This window comes from Phoca vitulina, unplaced genomic scaffold, assembly GCF_004348235.1.
Source record: "Phoca vitulina isolate PV1807 unplaced genomic scaffold, GSC_HSeal_1.0 scaffold22, whole genome shotgun sequence".
Classification (NCBI taxonomy): Eukaryota; Metazoa; Chordata; class Mammalia; order Carnivora; family Phocidae; genus Phoca; species Phoca vitulina.
In genome coordinates, this window is record NW_022589725.1 from 104,845 (window position 1) to 123,522 (window position 18,678).

Genomic DNA, 18,678 nt, shown 5'->3' on the forward strand with positions numbered 1-18,678 from the left:
GGGGGGGGGGGGGGCGGAGAGGAGGGAGGAGGCGGAGGGAGGGGAGGAGGAGCGGCGGCGGCACTCGCCGGGGATGCGGCGGCGGCGGCAGCAGCAGCGGCGCGGAGTCCCCTGCGCCCCGCGGCCCGGCCGGGCTGCGGCAGAGGCGGAGGCGCCCCGCGCCGGGTGAGGCCGCCGGGGCCGTGCGCGCTGGTGAGTGGGGCGCGCGGGGCCCGGGGGGCCCCCCAGCCGTCGCAGCGACGCCCAGGTGAGCGGGGGCCGGTCCCGACCGCCCGGCTCCGGCCCCAGCGGGGCGCGCGGAGGTGGGACCGGGCGGGCGGCTCCGGCGCCGGCCGGCCGCGGGGGGATGACCCGTTTGACCCCGCCGGCGGGCCGGGCGAGCGGGTGAGCGCTTCCCACCGCGCCCCTGACCCGCGGAAGCCGCGCGGAGCGCTAGAGGACCCCGGGGGAGGCGCGCCCGGGCCCGCCGGCCGCGGGGGGATGGCCTCCTTGACCCCTTTGAGTTTAGACCCAACGGACCGGCTAGAAGCCAGACCACGTGGGGCTTGTCCAGGCAGGACACGGGAAAGCGGTGGACCGGATCTTCAGGGTGACTGGGAACTCGCAGATACCGAAAGGGCAAATAGGATTGAAAAGACAAACTTCCTCCCAGGCCAGGTCAGACCCAGTTCTCATCGCCTTGTAGAGAGATGCTCCCCTCCGCGGGCTCCCGAGGGGTTCAGAAGTGTGACAGTGAGGCGATTTGTAGGAGTGCACTTTTCTTTCTTTTCTGGGTTGTTGTTTTTTTAATTTAATTCTTTATAGTAGTTCATTCGTTCTAAAAGCATCTATGGAGCATGTCCTCGTGCCCGGTACCACATTAGTTCCAGGGAAAGGCGATGATCCGTATCTAGTTCCTGAGCCAGAAGCCCGCTCCGTTCACTTTGAGAGCAGCCTCGTAAAGAGAGACGGTCTTACATAGGGAAAATGTAGAGACACCTGCAAATCCTAGTTTTGTACAGTGATGACCTCGGTCCGCAATTTCCTACCTGCCCTAAGACTGAAGACCACGTCCCCTGCACACAGTAGGACAATCCTCATCCTTCTCTTCCTCCTTCCTGAAAGTTCTGCTTCCTTCCCTGCCCCTCTCCTCTCTTTCCGGCAGCTTGTTTTAATCACTTTTTGAGTTAAAAGTCAATATTTAATTAACCAAGTAATTACATTCAGCTTACGTTTGAATCTGGGCATCTGCACATCTGTGCATGTGGGGACGCCGGCCCCGGCCCCCTCCATCTGCCCCTGCCTCGGTCCCACAGCGCCACCCTCCCTTCCTTCAGGGCAGGGAAGGGGAGGCTGCTCTTGAGCCGGTTCTCTGGGGACAGAGACGCGGGTAGGATGGGCTTTCCCTGGAGGACACTGGGGTCTGTCCCCAGGGCAGCAAGGGCCACTCTGCTCTCGTAGTTAATAGTGAAGGGGACTTCTTACTGCATCTCCGACACCCATTGCAGGACCACGGGAGGGTTTTAATTAAATGAAAGCCATTCATACATATGTAAAGGGGGTGGGGGGACAGACTGGAGACCACTCACCTTGTCAGAGAGGTTCTCCCAGCTTTGCTTGTCCTACGTCATGGAGGGGAGAACACTCATCAAAACAGCCCGTCCGGGGGTGTAAATTAGTGTTCTAAAAAGTAACTCGAAGGGCAACCGTGGCAGGCTTGGCTGATGGCTCCTTGGGCTTTTGCACATGAAGGATCTGCCTTCCTCGGGCCAAGTGTATGTACATAAATGCCCAGTGTTTTAACTGCCATGGCTGAGAGTCAATGTGGGTTTGGTGTTTGGGCTTTGCGTATAGTTTTGGGGTTTTTTTTATTTGAATTTATGGCTTTTTAAAAAACCCTAATAACATGTTAAGTTTTCAAACTTAAGGGTTGAATAATGAATTAATTGTAAAAAGCCTAGGCTTGGAGGAGGACGGTGTGGCTGTGTGGGAGAGTGTGTGTGTGTGTGTGCGTGCGTGCGCGTGCTCATGTGTGTTCATGAGCACACACACACGCATGCGTGTGTCCCCTGCCCAACAGCTATGTTCAGCTGCCATCCGCAGGACCTAGTTGAAGTATAGTTGCGCACCCTGACGCGTGTGCCTTTTGATTTGGGGATGACATTTCTCTCTTCCTTTCCCTGGATAGGTTTAATTTATCTGTTTGGACATGCCTCAAGGGGCAGCTTCTGGTCTCCTAAGTTAGCCAGACTGGGAATATCACCCAACTCTGCCAAGTCTGTTCTTAGATTTAGTCCCCCAGAAAGAAAACAAAAGCCTTGTCCTCCAAGAGAGTATCAGAATTCCTGACCAGCTTGCAGTTCGAAGAAAGAGCTTAATCTAGACTTATGATGGTGGTGTTTTTATGAGCCAAACACTGATCTAACCCCTTGTACATAATAACTCGTTTAATCCACACAAAAACCCTGTAAGATAGGTTCTGTGCTTTTCATCATGTTAAAGAAGAGTAAAGTGGAAGCACAGAGAGGATCGTGACTTCCTGACAATTGGTCAGTGGGAGAGCCTGGATCTAAGAGGCCCTGAGGCTCCAGCATCCACTCTGACCCACTGCGCTCTCCTCCCTCCATGACCTTGGTCTTTCTTCCAAACGTAGGAGAAGTACATGCTCAGTGGAAGAAAACACATTTAGACAATAAAAGTTGGAAAGACAGAAGCCCATCAATAATCCCACTTTCCTCCAAAAATCTCCAGTATTTGGGGGAATCTCAGATTTGTATTTGGTTTGCAAGGGGGTTTTACCCTAAGGAAAATGTGCAATTGCCTGGCCACGTTTCCTGCCCATCCCCCTGCAAGTACGCACACACTCTCCCCTACTCGGAATGCAAAGAGACAGATCAAATGTGGCTGATAGAAAAAAGCATGACGTCTGAGGTGAAGGTTTATGCCCACTGAAGGCACAATGGTGGAAGGGTTAAAATTCTCCTACAGGTGAGGCCCTCTTGTGGTTGGTGATGGAGTCACATTGGCCTGTCCCTGGAGAGGTGGCTCTGAGGTTCCCAGCTTTGTATCAGGCCTGGGCCCTGCGTGGCTGGGGGACATGGAAGGTGGGGCTCCTCAGGGCTGACCTGCAGGTGAGGGCCTCAGCCTTCCTTGTGATGAGCCCTGCCTGGGGAGTCTGCAATGCCCCTGATTGGATTCAAGGCACTACCTAATTGGAAAATCATTAGGATCATTATAATTAATTGGCATCCTGATAAATGGCATGATTGCCTAATTGGGATGGTTGCTAGGGAACTAGGCCTCACTTGGAGCCGAAAGGGGAAGTGGCGTTGGCCTGGCCACAGTCGGGTGTTAGGGTTACACACCCAGCAGTGAAGGGGGGCGGTGGGGTGGGGAGGCAGGGCACAAGAGCAGTCTCCACCCACATCTGTTGGTGTTTACTGAGCAGCTGCTGTGTGCAAGTCGCAAATGGAATATCAGTTAGGGGTATTTTCATAAAAAGACTGTAAAGTAATCAGGATCCTTTCTCTTGTAAGCAACAGAAAGAGGAAAAAAATCTCAAACCAGCATAAGGAGAAAAGAAGGGACATGTTGGCTTTTATAACCAAAAAACGCTCAGGTAACTCTAGCTTCAGGCACAGCTGGGTCAGGGCTCAGATGCTGTCATGAGTATCCGTTCCCCTGCATCTCTGTTCTTTCTTCCATGGGGCTGGTTTCCCTCTGGCTCCAGGGGGTGGGCAGGCCCTGGCTCCGTGGTTAGGGGAGCCAGACTGCCTGGCTACCTGCCCAGCTGTGTGATCTGGGGAGCATTAGTTAATCTCTCTGTGCCGCAGTGTTGTCATCCAGCAAATGACGATGATCGTAGCACTTATCTCCTGGTTTGTGGTAAAGGATGAAATGAGATCATCAATGTCAAGTGCTTAGCACGGCTTCTGAGCTCGGCAGGCCCTCAGTGAACACTGAGTGTTACCATAATTGAGGTGTCCGGGTTGACTGCTGAAGAGTGGTCCTCTTGTCGTCTCTGGTTCAAGCCCAACAGGAAAGAACAAGCCTCTTTTCTGGAAATGCCCATCCTCGCCCCAGGCGTCCCTCTGATGGGACTGGTTTATGTCATGTGCTCACTCCAGACCAACACTGGCCAAGGAAATGAGTTGGCCACGCTCCCGGGCCCCACCCTGGAGCTGGGGACAGAGCGACTGAGCCCCCGAAGCCCTGGAGAGCACAAGTTGGGGGCATGCCAGTGAAAGGAAGCCTCATTGCCGGGGAGGCAAATAGCCAATACCTGTGATGCAGGGGAACACTAATTTGGTCAGAGGGACCTGTCGTCATTTTGGTCAAGGTGGGCACCATGGAAACAGCTGCTGGGTGAGCGGCGTCCCCTCTCTCTCCACTGGGGTCATCAGGCATTGGAGGCCTGACTTTTCTGCCTCAGTGTGTGAAAGATACAGCCCGGCCTTGTTTCTGTGTTTTCTGGCGGCCGGGGGCAGATGTTCTCTTTACATGAGAATCATCTGGAGGTATTTGTTTTACAAATGCAAAGTCCAGACCCTGCTGAATCAAACTCCCAAGGAGGGCCCTGGGTGCTGTGGAGTGAACCACAGGACCACGTGTGTGTCCTACCTCGGCAGGGAGGCTTGGGAAAGGGGCCCCTGGAGTATGCCTGTCTTGTCTTCCTGCCTAATGCAGGGGCTGTCCGGGGGGGCAGGGGAAATGCTCCACGTGAGATTAGGGGTGTGAAGGTATTAGGAAGCTGCCGTACAGAGCAAGAGAGCATTCCTCCTATTTGTCAGGCACGCATGTTTATTGAGCAGCTACTGCGTGCCAGGCACTGGCTAGGCATTGGGATGAACAAGAGAGAACCCTGCAGATAATAATACACAAGCAAGTCCACAAACAAGGCTCTTTCGGGAAGTGACAGGCTCTACAGTGGAAAAAAAATAGCCTGTGATCGAGAATGGCTGTGTGATGGGGGAGGGGCGGGGGGGCGCGCTCTGGCAGGTGACAGGGGAGACCTCTCTGGGGATGTGACCTCTGAGCTGTGACCTAAATTTTAAGAATGGGCCAGCATCGGAAAGATCTGAGGGAAGAGCATTCCAACTAGAGGGAACAGCCAGTGCAAAGGCTTGGAAGTGGAGACGAGTGGCCTGAGACACCTGTTTAAAACACAGATAGAAACCTGGGGGTGGGGAGCGGCAGAAGATGAGGTCAGTCGTGAGAAATATGGGCCATGGTGAGAACTTTAGATCTTGTTTCAAAGGAAATGGAAAACCATTGAGGAGTTTAAAGTCAGGGAGCGATATGGTTTGTTTTAGGCAGATCTTCATGGCTAGCCTGTGAGGGATGCTCTTCGAGGGACTGGTGGGACAGGTGGGTGGGGGCTGATCCTGGCCTGGGTGGCAGTGCAATCGGTGGACATGGAGTGAAATGGTGGATTGGAGATTATTTTGGAGGCAGAGCCAGCAGAACTTTCTGGTGCATTGCATGTTCAGAATGAAGGAAAGAACTGTGGCTTCTCAGCCAGGGGCAGTTTTTCCCCCCCAGGGGACATTTAGCAATGTCTGGAGACACTTTGGGTTGTCACAACTGGGGAGAGGGTGCTAGAGGCATCTAGTGGGCGGAGACCGGGCATGCTGCTAAACATTCCCCGGTGCACACAACGGCCCCCACGACAAACACCATTGTGCCAGGGAACCAGGGGTGATCAGACAGCCTGTCAGAGTGGGGGGGCGGGGGGGAGATTCCTGAATGAGAAGACTAGGAGAGAGGTTTGGGGGTGGGGGGACAATCCAGAATCAGTCATGGCAGTGTTGGGTTTGAGATGACCTGCGGGTCTGAGCGCTCCGTGGCTGCTGGATACACAAGTCTGAAGCTGGTTGGAGCTGGTTGGGGCTGGCCGCCTAAATTTGGGAGTCAGCAGAGCACCGACGTTATTTGAGGCCATGGGGCTGGACACGATCGTCTAGGGAAAATGTATTTTATTCTCTGGTATGGTCCCCTCCTCCCATCATGCCTGTTCTGCATCTATTTGATGAGTATTTTTAGCACACCCCACATGCTCCTGAGAAATTCCCAAAGGCCCAGGCTGAGCCTTCCCTTGTCCATCTCCTCATTGCTCAGTGATGAACAGACCGAACTCAATATTCATCATGCTACAACAGATGCCCTTGGGAATTTAAGATCAGGTGGGATCTTGGGCCTCACAGGCAACATGATGCCTCCTTGGTAGAACACCTGTTGGCATGGTCCTCAGAGCTTCTCCTCCAGCCCAGACCCGGACTAAATGGAATTCTCTCTCACCAGAGACCACAGCCATTTTGAATTCTACACACTCCAAAACATACGTAGGTCTTATAAGTATGAGTTGATGGACAGGGCCTTCCCCCGGGATGACGAGCAGTACCCAAGATGTGTTTGGCCAGGTGGAAGCCAGATGTATTAGGTGAAGAATGTTGCCAATAGACTTTCTTCTTGGCTCCCAGGCAGGGCCCCATTGGGTGACTTGACCCACCTCAGCGGCCAGAAAAGAGGAGCTTTTCGAAAGAGAATGAAAAACGATCAGCTCCCAGAAGTTCAGGAGATGTTCATGCTCTGTTGAAAATCAGATCATCCAAAAGCTGCATTACTGGCCTGCTCTAGAGACAGACACTATCCACAGACCACTTTCCTGGATGTTTCAGAGAAGAGGAAATCCTACTACAGTCTTAGTGTCCTAATCATTTGAATGTGATTCAAGATGTATTCACAGCAAGTAATGGAATTCCTCACTGAGAGTGGTTTATGCAATAAAAACGTTAGTTCTCATTTAACAAGGGTCTGAGGCAGGGGAGCCCTGGAGCCAGTTTGTTTGTACAATAATGTCTTCAGAGACCCAGGATCTTCCTGTCCTCGGATCCTCTGTCCTTGTCATGTCATTGGCCTTGCTGCTTCATGGTCTCAAGGTGGCTGCTGCAGCTCCAGACATTACATCTCCATACAAAGTGGAAACAAAGAGCAGGACTCCATGCTGTTTGTCTTTTAATCAGAGAGCAAAATCCTTCCAAGAACACCCTCATCCCAGCAGACTTTGCTTCATGCCTCATTGCTGCAGGGTTGGGTTTTGTACTCAAGCCTAAGCCAAACACTGGCAAAGGGAAATGGGCTTTTCATTTGACTTAGCTCAGTGGTTCCCCAAATTAGCAGATCAGACACCCTCTTCTTAAATGTTTTTGCCAAGTTTACCTGAAATAAATTCATAGATAATATAACTTATCTGCACATTTCTTAATTGATCAAATACCCCGACTGTAATTTAAAGGAAAACCAAGAGGAAAGTGAGTTATAGGTAAACATATGTATGGCAATATCTTAGACACACTCCACTAGAAGACATAACGAAGCAGTCAGATGCCTGCACTAGTGTGGGATCCCATAAATCTGACCATTACAGACGCAGTGGGGTATGAACATGTGGTTTGGACTCAAATACCACAAGTGCTATGGCCATAAACAATGTGATTTTCCCAGATAGTGAACAATTACCCCAAATTTCTACACAAAACAAACTACAGTCTTCCCTCAGTTTACTTAGTGGTTGCATTCCCAGAAAATTCAGTGTAGAGGAGAACCAGGCAAAACATCTTTTGTGTTTATATGTGAAATGGGGTTCATTTCTGAGGTCAGGTAACTATAAAAGCTGTTTCACCTACATGAGTGTCTTGTGGGACATTGGAAAGTCGTGCTGGAAATGGGGCTGTTCTTCACTGTGTGGAGCGTTACAAATTATCCAGCATCCCTGTACCCCCACCAGATGCCAGAAACATCCCCCGGTCACTGTGACAAGCAAAAGAATCCTCACAAATTCCTGCAAACACCCCTTTGGGCTGATTTCACCCTTCTGAGAACCATGGGCTTAGACTAATGCTGGTTTATTGCCAAGACAAGGGTCCACCTCTTTAACAAAGTTGGGGTCCTGTAAACAGGGGAAGGTCCTTGGGGGGGCACCCACAGCTTCTGCCTCAGAGCTGTCCCCAGGCTCCTCTTCCTGCTCATTGCCCTCTTATTGACATGTTCTTGGGTCCATCCAGGTGTGGCTTCCACCCAGGCAGGAGATGAAGAAGGTAGAGAAGACTGGACATAAGACACATCTCTGAGAATCGGTGTGTCCCAGTGGTTAAGAGGATGCACTCTAGAACCAGACCTCCTGATTCACATACCTGCTCTGCCCCTCTGAGCCTCAGATCCCTCTTCTGTAAAATGGAGATAATCCTAGTTAGCTTCCTTGCACCCTCCCCACCACTGGCACTCACAGTGAGACATGAGTACGTGAGTGGACACGTGAAGATTGCTTCCCAAAGTCAGGCGTCGTTGCTTATACTTGTAGATCCTTTTTAGCTTTTTTTTTTAATTGAGATATAATTGACCTATAACAATGTATTGGTTTTAGGTGTACAACATGATGATTTGATATGCATACATTTTGTAAAATGATTACCATAGTATAGTTAATATCCATCATCACCCAGTTAAATGTTTTTTTCTCGTGATGAGAATTTTTAAGATCTATTCTCTTAGCAACTTGCAAATACTCAACACAGCCTCATGAGCCACGGTCACCACGCTGTACATTGTCCCCAGTTATAACTGAAAGTTTTCGCCTGTTTGTCGACCACCTTCACCCATTTTGCTCACCCCTCACCCCCCACCTCTGGCCGCCACCAGTCTCTTCTCTGTGTGAGTTCCGTGTTTTGTTTTGTTTCGAGATTCCACATCTAAGTGAGCTCATAGAGTCTTTGTCTTTCTCTGTCCAACTTATTTCGCTAAGCATAATGCCTTCCGGGTCCATCCACGTGATCACAAATGGCAGGGTCTCCTTTCTCGTGGCTGAGTGATAGACCAGACCATGGTGTGTGTCTACACACCACCTCTTCTCTGTGTGTTCATCCCTCAGTGGACACCAACGCTGCTTCTGTGTCTGGGCCCGTCGCGAATAAGGCTGCAGCGGACAAGGGGGTGCAGGTATCTTTCCGAGATAGTAAGTTCATTTCCTTTGTGTAAATACTGGAAGTGAAATTGCTAGATCATAGGGTAGTTCTGTTTTTGGTTTGGGGGGGAACCATCCACTGCTTTCTTTTTAGCTTCTCGAAGGGGTTCTACACCACCTCTCTCAACTGCCCTGCCCATAAGGAAGGCTGTGGTTCCCCCCTCCACCCCCCGCCGCAGAGGAGGGAGTCCAGCTCGGACAGATGGCCGCAAGTAGAAGAGGTAACTGGGCCTAGAGCTCGAGTCTGAGGCTTCCTGAGCTGATGGGCTCCGCCATGTCCCACTCCCCACCCTGACCCCCCCACCTGACTTTTGGGCCTCAGTCAGGCCAGCTCAGGAAGGGAGCAAACCTTGGGGACCAACCCTGTAGGGCTCTGAGCCCGTCCTGGAAGCCCAAGGTGGGCTTGTCACCACGTACTCAGGAGATGCTCATAAGCGGAGCACAAGTTCCTAGCCATCTCCAGGCAGCTTGTAAAAATCCCAGCACCCAGGCCACCCCCAGACCAATTAAATCAGTGCCCCGGGGGTAGGGCCGGGGCATCAGGATATTTTAGAGCTCCCAGGTGACTCCCATGTACAGCTGAAGTTTCAGACTGCTAACACAGAAAGAGAAGGGGCTGGATGGGGTGCCTTCTGCTAGGCATTTCTGCAAATAGGTGGTGGCAGCTCCTGTAATAAAACCCTCCTTCCGGTGGCCTGTTGTGCCGATAGTAAAGTCCAGACCCCTGCCATAGGCTACCCTGCCTTGTGCTGCCTGGCCTCGGCCCCCAACTCACACCCCGCTCCTCCAAGCTTATTACACTGTCACACTGGCCACAGCAAAGCCCGTTCCAACCTCGGGGCCTTTGCACTTGCTGTCCCCTCTGCCTGGATATCACAAGTCTGGCTCCTTCTGATCCGGCGGGTCTCAGCTCAAACATCACATCCTTGGATAATACCTAGAATGACGCCTGCTTTATAACACTTACCACTCTCTGCAGTTATCTCAATGCGCTTATTTGTTGATTTGTTCTTTGTCCTCTCTCCTCTCACTAAAAGCAAGCCCTGTGGCTAGAGGAAGCAGATCTGTCTCGTTCACCTCTGTATCCCTAGCACCCAGAACAGGGCCGGCACTCTGCGCGCTCAGGAGATATTTTTTGGATGAAGGAATCTGGGAAGGAGGCTTGAAGATGTACGGCTGGGTCTGAATCTAGTGTTTGGGGATCCTTGCTTGCAGGTGACTGCTCAAGGCAAAGGAGTCAAAACCAGTTTGTCATTTGCAGAAAGCAAAGGTGGGAGTGGGGAGGGTTGCTTTTGCACTCACCGGCCCCTGAACTGGAGCTGGGGTTCGTGCTGACATCGCTCAGAGAGGGGCGGCCATCGCCCTCAGGCCACAGCGGGGATGAGGAAGGGCCGTGGCAGAAGGCTCCGCTGGGGACATGAATGTTAATGTGCGAGATCAGCGGCGTGACATTTCTGCAGGTGCCCTGGGAAATCTACTCTCCCCCCACCCGTACGGGCCCCTCCTGAAAGGAGCTGTCACAGCTCAGAAGACCTGCCTCTCTCACCTCCTCTCCTGAACTCACGCTCCTGAAAGCTCACATTTCTGCACACCAGGCGGCGTTCTGAATGCCCACTCAGGTGAACACATGGTGACTTCGTGATGCTGGCCCTCTTCATCTGTCCAGGCTGCTGTAACAGAAGACTAGACACTAGAAGGCTTATAAGCAACAGAAATTTCTCACCAAGGTCAAGGTCAAGGTGCCAGCAGATTCAGAGTCTGGTGAGAGACCACTTCCGCAGTCACAGAGGACGCCTTCTTGTGTCCTCACGTGACAGAGGGGCAAGGGAACTCTCTGGGGTCTAGTTTAGAAGGACACTAATGCCATTCATGAGAGCTCCACCCTCCCAAAGACCCCACCTCCTAATACTATCCTATTGGGGATTAGGTTTCAACATAAGATTTTTGGGGAGACATACACATTCCATCTATAGCACAGAGACCTTCTAATCCCCATTTTACAGAAAGGGAAAGTGGAGCACAAAGAAGTCTCTCCTTGTTCTGTCCTATTAGAGTAGGACGTCACAGGCTGGCTAAGCAGGGCCTATATTCAGCTCACAGAAATGTTTAACCTACATGCTGTTTTGAACATTTTTTCAAGTTAGTTGTCAGATCTTTAAAAATTGTGAGATTTTACCTTTTAAAAATTAGAGTTTCCAGCTTGTGAAAAATAGGGAGACGCGGGCCATATTTGGCCACCCTGAGTTCCCATCCCCACTGATCGTGGGCTCTCCACTTTGCCACAGTCCCCCCCGCCCCGCCCCATTCCCTATTGTCTGAGGCTGCAATCAGGGTCACTTGCCATTGGTCATTGCACATGCCCTGCTGTTCTCATTGTGGAGCAGTACTTCTTTGTTCTTACGCCTCTGTCAAAAGTGTAGAATGAGAGCTGGAGAGAAGGGAGTGTGTGGGGTTTTCTTACACTGAGCCCACTTGACTCATTTACGTCACCTGCCTGGCCCACATGGTCCTTGGAGTTCATTCCTCCCCCACAACACTTTGTTCAGATCAAACAGCCACCATTTCTAGAGACCATGCATTGCAACTTTGTTTACAATAATAACAGAAGTCTAATAGCTATTGGGTGCTTGTTGCCAAGCATTTCCTCATCACTACAAAGCTTTTGATCAAGGCCTATTATCATCTCCATTTTGAAATTGAGGGAACTGAGGCACCACGTGTGGTGCCCCCACTGGAATAGGAGCTCCTTAAGCTTGTTCATCTTGGTACCTTCAGTGCTCAGCTCACTGGCTGTTTGAAACAATGATGGAAAAATGAGTGAATGAGTTCTCCTTTAAGTGTTCATCTGATTAAAGCCATTGGCCACTGGAGACCAAACATCTTGATTCATCATCAGTCATTTGTGACATTTCAGTTGGAGGAATGGGCTCGAATCAGTGTCATTCAAGGCTCTTTGGTTGTGTTTCTGCTTTGTAACAGATCGCCCCCAGCTCAGTGGCTTAAAGCAACAGTGTATTTGTAACAATTCTGTGGGTTGCCCGCTGGTTCTCTTGCTTCCTGTGATATCAGCTGGAAGGTCCACAATGGCTCCACTCAAATGGCCAGCGGCTCGTGCTGGTCATCAGGTGGGAGTTCCCTGGGGCCATCAGCTGAATCCTCCATCCTCCTCCCCATGGCCTCTTCCCATAGCTGCTTGACCTTCCTCACAGTATGGTGGTCTGGGGGTAGCCTGACTCCTAGAAACACAAAAATGAAAGCTGCCAGGCCTTCTAAGGCTTTAGCTTAGGAAGCTCTAGCCCCCCACCCCCAGCAGGAGTTGCTGGAGGAGGGGTTCCAATGGGACAAATGCACCCTGATTTTTCCTTCTGCTCTTGACATTCCTTTTAAGAGTCAAAAGCCCCGTAAGAGAGTCTAATTGACCAACTTTGGTCACATGATTACCACTAGGTCACATGGCAGGAGAGGGTGACACAAAGTACACCTGCTGATACCCGGTGAAGCCCCCAGTGCAGTGAGACCACCAGCGGGAGAAGCTGATCCGAGCACAAGGAGCACCTCTAACCTATGGCTTTTCTCCCTGTGGCAGTCTTTCCAGCTGCTGCTTAGACTGCACAGCATGTCAGGGTTGGAAATGGACCTGTCATGCGAAATTCTCTCCACTCGCGTCTCTAAATTTAGTGACTTATTTGGTAAAATTTGCTTCCGACTCCTTCCCCCGCCGATGAGTACAAGCTTCTCAAATAATTGTAAATGCCGGGCCGTTTCCAAGGTGAGCTAATGAGAAGCTCATCTGCTAATCGCAGGGGCATATGATGGGTGAGGATGGCGCCCACGGCTGTGGATTGGGTGGAAAGGGAAGAAAGAATGAGAAGATTAATACCAGGGCCGCCAAAACAGATCTGTATCCCTTTATGTTCTTTTCGAAGGGAACTACATACAGTCTCTGGAACCATAAATACATGTCCTGTGGGGGTCAACTGTACCAAGAGTGTGGGGTTAAAAAATAGGGGACTGGAATCCTCAGTCCCAGCTGAGGTCTACAGTCTCAGTCTACACTGAGAGCCAGCCAACAATTAGGGATGAATAATGACTCTGTTCAGGTCCAACTTTATTGCTTTTGGCCAAAGGCCTTTTGCAGAAACAACTTTGTAACTTGCTCCCAGGGAAGCCTCTGTCCACAGCTGAGACAAAAGAACAAAGAACAGAGGTGGGAATTTGTGTCTGATTCCCATTGCCCCTAAACACCTCGCAAGAACAACAGGTGTGGCCTACGTGGAAGGTGTGGGCCAGGGGAAGGTGATGTCCAACCTCCTCTATGGCAGGCTCCCATTCCTGCTTCTGCCATACTGGTCTTTATTCTGTTCTTCAAACCAACCAAACTCAGTCCTACCTCAGGACCTTTGCACTTGCTTTTTCCCTTGGTTAGAAAGCATTTCCCCTACAACTAGCTTCTCACCACCTTCTGGTCTCACCTGAAACATCACCCCTTCCTAGGGGCCTCCCCTGATTTACTCTCTATCCTGTGTCCCTGACGATTTTCTTCAAAGCTCTTAAAACGACCTGAAATTCATCTCCCTTTATTATCTGTCTCCCCCACCAGGATGTCAGCTCCTTGAGGGCAGAGGCCTGACCTGCTCCATGTTCATGGCTGCTTCCCAACATCCTATGGAGCACCTGGAACACAGTAGGTGCTCAGGAAAGATCACATAGCTTTGAAGGGTTGCAAATAGGCCTATGGCCAAGCTCCAGAGGAGCTTTGCTCGGTGTGCTCAGTGTTTAAAATGTATTGAATGTCTTCACTTTAGAAATGACCTCTCCATTGTGGTCCAGTCCCCACCCCCCAACCCGTCCCCCTAAATCCAGACCACGTCCCTCATTTCTCCTGCCTAGCCCCTGCAGGCATTTGAGTTTGAGGCCCCACTTTAGACAAAGGCCACTACAGACAGGTGTCTCTCTCCAAAGGTAACCAAACAACATCCAGGCTTCTGAGCCTAAGCCGTGGGCCAGCCCACTGGGCTCTGGCCAACCCAGTCCCATTGACTGGATGAAGGCATGGTTTCCGGTGGGCAGGACCCAGTAGTCCTCCTCTTAGGGGCCACGTTTTAGGGGTCATGCCATAAATGACATGGAATTTCACGGTGTTCTCTTCTGAGTCATCAGGGAAGGAGTCCCTGTAACCCCTCCTTTGTGGTCTTCAAGGCGGCCTGCTCCCCTTGTAAGAAAAAGATCAGTGCCCTTGGCAAGCAAGAATCCAACTGCAGTGTCTTTGCGTTTGTTTCTTTATGCTGCTATCCATTTACGGCAGGGCTTCTCCCCTGGGGGCGATTACATCCCCCAGGGGACATGAGGCAATGTCTGGAGACATTTTTGCTATCCATGGTCGGGGGTGGGTGCTACTCACATGTCCCACGTAGGGAGGCTGTAGACACCCTATAATGCACCCCCCCCAAATCAAAGAATGACCTGGCGCCCACCCCCGACAAGCCAGCCAGCTGCCCAGTGACACGATGACACGGGCACGGCGGCCTCCCTCCTGGATGGCTTCCGTGGGCACAGTGGCCGTGGGCTCAGAGGGCCAAGGGGCGAGCCTCAGGAGTGTCATTCTCACCAAAGCAGGAGGGAAGTGAGGGCAGTTAGGGGCCAGTTCCCTGAAGCCTGGTCTCAAACTTCACTTGGGGTTTTTGGGTTAGTTGGGGACTTCCTTTCTACTTAAAAACGAGGAGGGAGAAGGTCTTTTTTTTTTTTTTAAGGGGGAACTAATGGTTTCCATGCCGATAAAACAGGAGAAGCTTCTTCTCTGAAGTATGGGGGTGAGAGGCTTTCCACGTGCAGTGCAAGCTTTTCTCTTTGCCTCTTCTGCTCCCTTCAGAACCTTCTGGACCTGACACCACTGATTGAACCCCTTTGGGTCATATGAGACAGAGGCATGGGGTCTGGGGAGCCTTCGGGTCACCCAGGGCTTCCTGAGGCTCAGGGATCTTTGAACGGGGCATGGGCACAGACTCCAAAGCTTGCCAGATGCAGACATGGAATCTGACTCGGTTTAAGTTTCACTTCCTAGAAAGGGTGCTGTGTGCCCGAGAGAGGCCCATGGCTCCCCCTGCCGTGGTCCCCCGGCCTCTGGGACTTGGCAGGTCCCCCTGTGTTTCCAAGACGGCCGCAAGATAGCCAGCATGCTCGTCTCTGCCATGACCTTGACACTCCTCTATGGAAAGGTGGGGTCCTGTCCCTCCTTCTGAATCTGGCCAGTCTTGTGAAACCAAGAGAATGTGGTGGGGGTGACACTGGGGGGACAGCAGAGAAGACCGAGTTCAGTTGGAAAAACTGAGGCAGCACTGCCCATCGCTGGGGCACCCACCTTCCGAGCCGGAAGCTGCCACATAAGAAATCAGAGCCCACCCTGAGGCCACCATGTGGGGAGGAAGGAGAGGCCCCCCTGAGGTCCTAGCCAATTGCCAGTAGCAGCCACCCAATGAATCAAGTCCCCAGCCCTTCTGTCATTTCAGCTGTGGCCTCAGCCATTCTAAAGCAGAGACCAGCCAGCCATGCTGTCCCTGATCATGAGTCCCTGAGCATAAAAAAAAAAAAAAGATTTTATTCTCCTGCTAAGGTTGAAGGTCAATTGTTAGAAATAATCACTGGAGCACTTGGCATGTGCCAGTCTATCCCCCATTCATTCATTCATTCATTCATTAACAATATCCAGAATCTCACATCTCGCCCCCTCACTGCCCCTGTCCTGGTCCAAGCACTGTCCAGGCAGCTGTCTCGCTGGCCTCCCTCAGTCCACCCTCACGCCCTGCAGTCTGTTCTCCACATGCAGCCAGAAGGATCCTGTTAAAACCTACATCCAATCTCAACACTCCCAGGCTGGAACCTTCCAGATCCTCCACTCACTCCAAGTATTAGCCTTCCCATCACTCAACTCCACTCCAGATACACGTGCCCCCGTTATGTGCCGCAGACAGACACGCTCCTCCCCCAGGACATCTGCACTTCTTTTTCCCTAGGCCTGGAACACCGTTCCCCTAAGTATCTGCAAGGCACATTCCTTCACCTCCTTCAAGACTCTGCCCAACTGACCCCCCCCATTTAAAGATGCAGCCTTCCCCCCACCAGCACTTCTGACCTCCCTCTCTTGCCTCACACCCTTAAGACTCATCACCTCAGGCCTATGATTTATTTTGTGTCTGATTCATGAAAGATTGTTTATTTCTGGATCCCCAGCACATAGGATAGGGCCTGTGCGTAGTAGGTGCTCAGTAAATATTTGTTGAGTAACTGGAAGAATTAGCACCCAGGCTGTGCCAGGGGCTGAGACTATTTAGAAAAGAGCCCAGGGCACCTGGGTGGCTCTGTCGGTTGTGTCCAGCTCTTGGTTTGGGCTCAGGTCATGGTCTCAGGGTCCTAGGATCGAGCCCACGTCAGGCTCCCCACTCAGTGCAGAGTCTGCTTGAGGATTCTCTCTCCCCTCCCCCCCCCCCCCCCCGCCGTCTGCCCCTCTCCCTGCTTGCAAGGGCTCTCTCTCTCAAATAAATAAATCTTTTTTAAAAATTCTTTTTTAAAAAAAAAGAAAAGAGACAGCCCTACCCCTGCAGAGCTTCCAGGGAGAAAACAACCCCCACAAAATAAAGACCAGAATAGAAGAGCGCATAAAGAATCGCATGTGTGATGAGTGTTCTGAAGAGAACAAAATTTGGATGAGGCCAAGAGTAACAGGGAGGCTTGCTTCCAGGAGGGTGGCCAGGGAAGGCCCTCTCTCCACCTGTCAGACTCCACCCATCCCAAACTCCAGGGCTGTGCCCAGGAACAGTCTGTTTGGCTTGGCAGATGAGGAAACTGAGACCAAATTGGGACCAGAATTCATGACTCCCACGCCCACGTTCCTTCTGCTTTTCCACACCACCTTTTTCTTATCGGTTGACAAATAAGGATGAAGAAAGTTTGCCTACAGTAAGGCAGAGAGTTGGGCCCAGGCCCAGGCTGAGGGCTAGCAAGCCATGCTGTCAGGTCTGTCTACACAGAGGCAGGAGGTGGCTGGGAAGCCACCTGAGTCAACACCCTGTCTCCAGCTTGCTCTACCATTTGGGTTCCTTTGGTTGCAAGTGACAGAGAAAGCAACTTGGAGCGACCTAAGAAACAAAGAGAATTTGATTCATGTCCCTAAGGAGTCAACGTGTGAGAAAGCTGACCTGAGAAGAAAGAAAACAACTCAAACTAGTCAAAAGAGAAAAAGGAATCTATTGGCGCCTGAAACAAAGAATCCAGATGTAAATACTCCTCCTTCAGGTTTAGCTAGATCCAGGTCTCAAATGTTTCCAAACCCAAGTATGTACCACTTCTCAGCTCTGTTTTCTTCTGTGTGTTGGCTTCATTCCACCTCTACATGAGGCAAGATGGCATCAGTCTTCCCTTACCTTCATGGTGGAATGACATGGAACCACTTAGCCAGTTGGAAAGGGTAGGCATCTCCTCCTAGTTAGGTGAAGATGCCCAGATTACTCTGATTGGCCAATCACTGAGGAAGAGGGATTGGAAGGCTCTGATTGGCTCGGGTCTGGATCCCATGGTCTAGCCTTGGAGCTCTGCAGCTGCTGCCTAATTTGAACCTTATGGACCAAAGATCGGGGAGAAGATCCCCAGATGAAAACTGGATGCTGTTATAGAAAGTACGTTGGCCCAAACCCAACAAATAACGCTAGACAACATGTATTGGGCACCTAATTGTATACAGTCCTGTTCTAAAGGCTTCACAGGCATTGAGCCATTTCCTCCTCACAACTCTTTAAGTGCTCTTATTGGCCTCACTTTACAGTTGAAGACACTGAGGCCACAAGAGGGTAAGTTACTTGCCCAAGAACTAGTCCATAGTGGAACCAAGATTTGAATGCCAGCTGTCTGGCTCCAGATCCCATCCCCCCGCCCCCCTTCTCAGCCTGTTCCCTGCTGCATTTTAGCACACATCTATCTGCTTGGCTTTCTCCACTCTCTCTGTCAGCTCCATGAGACTAGAGATTTGTGTCTGGTTTTTTTTCACTGATCATGAAACAGTACTCGACCATAGATGCTCAGATATTCGGGCATGTGAATCATATGGCCTCCCAAACACCCACTCACTTTACGTACAAAACCTTGTGATGGTCAGCTTTCCAGCACCTTGAATGTATCGTTTCTACGCTTTCTTTGAGCTCTAACTATACTCCATGGTCCCGTCCTAAAAGTTCGCCGAGAAGTGAATCCTGTCACTTCTCACTTTTAGCTAAAGGTTTTCGACTCTAGCTTTTGATCTGTTGACTCCTTAGAACGTCAGCTCCCTGGGGGCAGGGACTTTTTTTTTTTTTTTTCCATTTCTTTATCTGCAGTGCCAAGAACTGTGCCTGGCACATAGTAGGTCTTTGAGGATTTCTTGTCAAATGAATAGTTATGCAAGCAATGGGGTTCCTAAGCCCTTCTCTTTATGCCCTAATTTCCTTTCCAGATCCTGAGCCCTTGTCTTGAAGGCTGATCTTTGCCTCCTCCCTTTGAAAGACCCTTCTCTTGTCTCGTGTCCTGCTCTGGAGAGCTGGCTTAGTTCCCTGCCTCCCGCTGGAATTCTAAGACCAGGCACAGAGAGCCCCCAGATGCCCTGGCACCTTAGGAGGGAAGACAGGGAGAGTCTGTATCCATAGGTTACAGGAGCT

The 18,678-nt window shown here is 51.1% G+C and overlaps 1 protein-coding gene across 1 annotated transcript in view; it reads left to right on the top strand.

The window, feature by feature from the left end:
• Positions 1-18,678, top strand: part of SULF2 (sulfatase 2) — a 112,075-nt gene that overhangs the window by 484 nt on the left and 92,913 nt on the right.